The sequence below is a fragment of the Dendrobium catenatum genome, unplaced genomic scaffold, assembly GCF_001605985.2.
Source record: "Dendrobium catenatum unplaced genomic scaffold, ASM160598v2 original_scaffold_185271, whole genome shotgun sequence".
NCBI classification, from domain to species: domain Eukaryota; kingdom Viridiplantae; phylum Streptophyta; class Magnoliopsida; order Asparagales; family Orchidaceae; genus Dendrobium; species Dendrobium catenatum.
The window spans coordinates 316,206-319,500 of record NW_021503689.1 but is presented as its reverse complement, the minus strand read 5'-3'; the positions used below and the strand labels follow the sequence as shown (position 1 = coordinate 319,500).

At 33.6% G+C, this 3,295-nt stretch overlaps 1 long non-coding RNA gene across 1 annotated transcript; it reads right to left on the bottom strand.

The window, feature by feature from the left end:
• Positions 1–2,086: 2,086 nt before the first annotated feature.
• On the bottom strand, positions 2,087–3,068 carry LOC114578850. Its single transcript, XR_003699775.1, has 2 exons — positions 2,919–3,068; positions 2,087–2,312 (listed from the first exon to the last, which is right to left on the bottom strand). It is a non-coding gene; the product is annotated as an uncharacterized LOC114578850 (long non-coding RNA).
• Positions 3,069–3,295: the final 227 nt, after the last annotated feature.

The following is a 3,295-nucleotide window of genomic DNA, read 5'->3' as shown; positions in this document are numbered from 1 at the left end:
ATCAGACAGACAAGAAATATATAGTTCTATCTTCTATTCAATTTTTACTTATGCTCTATTGTGAAACTTCTTAATGAATTGTATGATACCAATTGCTTTTTTTGTAATGATGATATGAAATGCAATTTGGTCAAATTTTTATATTATTGAAAGTTCTATTACTATATTATTCAAGTTTTTATAGTACTTAACCATATAAAAATTGCAGTTGATAAGTTGATATTGGTCAAATTTTTAAATGAAATTTTTTAAAGAAAGATGATTACTCATAATATATTGATTCTTCTACAACTTAAATTTTTTTTAAAAAAAATTAATAGTTAAAGTTCTAGAAATTTTATGATTAGTTAAGTTATTTTTTTATTGTTGAAAATAAATTTTAATTAAGTGTTAGAAGAAAAAGAATTCCAAAAAAAGAGAATTTTGGTTTAAAATTAAAGACTCGTGCCAATTAAAAGAGTTAAGAGTTGAGTTCGAGCTTTTTAAACGAGCTCGATCTCGAGCTCGAGCTTTTCAAACGAGCTCGAGCTTGATATTTTTTAAACGAGTCGATCTCGAGCCCACTAATCGAGCTCGAGCTCATTAAGGATTAAATGAGCCAGTCTTGATAAGGCAAATACTCGACTTGACTCGATTCATTTACACCCCTAGTTCAGGGTGCGCTTCCTATTTTGAATTTCGCCGCTGCTTGTAATTTTTTAGAAAAATCATAAGAATCATCCCCTTGGCAGCCCTACAATTCCTTGCAAATAAAATAAAACATAATGCATATAATATGCATGGAAGGATATTAAGTTTTAGCTATCATAAAGAAAAATATATAAATATAAAATGTTTATATGAGCAATGAATCATTTCTTTTCACATTATCAAATAAGAAACTAAATTAAAAAAAAAAAAATCTATAGAGCTCTGTATGATAAAACTCTCAGTAACTACATTAAAGGAATCCCCGATTTCAACTTGGCAACAAAAGATTTGCAAGGGGAGAAGAAGCCCGAAGGTAGAGTACTAATGAGATTTTTTTTTTTTTTCGATTGGACTAAATCTGAGCAAGAGTCTATCATCAAAAGCAGAACAGATCTCTCACTATCAATTCCTTGCAAAACATCCATGTCCCTCAAGCTTCTTACTAAAGTTGGATATAGAAAATGCCAACATCAATGGCTGCAACAAAATTACTTGGGAAAGTGATATGAAATATTTGAGTTCGCACGTAACCCTAAGGTAATACTTGAGTTCGCAAGCAAACCTATCCCAAATTGGTGAACAAACAGCAACAAAACTGCTGTTTTCAGTAGGAAAGCAGCCCGAAACAGTGGAAAACAACAAAGAAACTGAGTAGAAATCTGAAGAAAATCAAGTCAATCACTTGTATTCCACTAATAGGTGAATAAAGACAACAATTATACAAGATTCTTCAATTCGAGAGGAAGAGAACTCTCCAAAATCTCTAGCCAAGAAAACTAGAGCCCAAGCCTCCAAAAAGATCCCAAAAATCAGCCCAAATTCAAGATGAAACCCTAAATCCCCCTTACCCCTAATTAACTCCAAAGCCCCCATACAAATCCCTAAACAGATCTTCTATTCAAATTGCCCCACTTCCATTCAAAATTTCCCTCCAACACTTGAATTAAACCCAAGCATGGGCCCATAAGCCCCCCCCCCCACCCACGTGGGGCCTGCCTGGAGTAAGTAAGGACTAGTCCAGCCGGCCCAGGCGGGGTCGACCTAACAGAAAGCCACGGGGAAGCTTTCATGAGAGGTCCTCTAGCTGAAGTGCTTCATTCTTCTTCTATATCTACTTCTTTACCGACAAGTGTCTTGAGAAAGCCTAATATATCTCTGTTTGAAACTAGCAGCATTAACAACAAGAGAACTAGGTTCATGGCTTCTTTTTTTTTTGTTCATGTGAGGGAGAGGTTTAATATATTTCTTTGTTATCAGAGCTTTGCTAGGATTGTAGGGAGTTGTTTGTATTTTTGTGTTTTAATATGTGCCATTATGTGCCTTAAACTCCATGGATCGAACTTCCTACGTTAGCTTACAAGTATCTGGACTCATCATTCCTACTTTGTAGAGCATCTAAAATAAGTTTCATCAAAAAAGATTTTATTTCACCGAAAGTATATCTTACTAGACCTTCCAAGTAGTTTGTTTGCATCAACATCATTTTGGCGCAATCAAAATTTAACCTTAGTTGTATGGTCAAGAGTCATGTACGTCACGTTACTTGGGCACGGGCATGGGCGTGAAAAGTCTTCATTCCTTTGGAAATTGGAATCGTCAAGAATCTGTCTCGTTGATTTGCCCTGTTTGTGATTGAGATTATTTCAATGAAGACACCTACTGTATAATTACTACGATTCTCAAGTTGATATAAATAGGCTTTATTTCTTCCTAAAATGCTCTAGGTGAATCCATTCTAACCTTCTACTAAACTGTCAAAACGATTTGATGCAAAGCCCCCAACGGCTTTAGATTCCTACAAAGAAACTACTTTTTTCATGAGAAAATAATTATAATGCATAAGCTCAATTTCAGATATGCTAAAATTTTACCTCAAATTATAAATTTTGGTCTAAATTTGATCATTTTTTTTACTATGATCTGAGTCAAATTAAAACAAAATTGACTATGCCTAGTAGATTAACCATTACAAGATGAACAGCTTTGTCTACCAAGTAGTAGCATACAAAAATTGATTTTATACTAGCATACCACTCTAAATATATTAACCAACATAACATGCTAGTATTAGCAAAAACATTAAGTTCATTGTAGTCATACTGTATATATTTAATAGTCCAAACTTCCCAAACAAAAATAAGTTTCAATGATCAAAGTTTTGCATATGATTGTTTTTCTCTGTACATGGATTAATAAAAAATGCCTACAAACTTCCGAAGCAATCTCACCTAGAATTCCACTGGGGCGTCTGATTTTCAAGAAGAAAAGGTTCCTCCATCTATAGGGAGTTCTTGACAGTTCTCAGAAAGAATGTTGTCAATTAAAACCTCACATCCATCTTCCAATAGATCCAAAACCTGCAATTAAAGATGCTAGAACTTAAAAGCTGAGCACAATTAAAAGGGAAAATTACACACCTTACATCAATGATAACCAAGAGAGTAATCTCATAAATACAATAACAACATTAAACATTTATCCCACTATGTGGGGTCGGCTACATGATTCCTTTTTCTCCACCGTGTCCTATTAAGAGTCAAATTCTCATTTAAATTTAATAAAGAAATGTCATTTTTAATATTTTCTAACCAAACCTTTTTAGGTC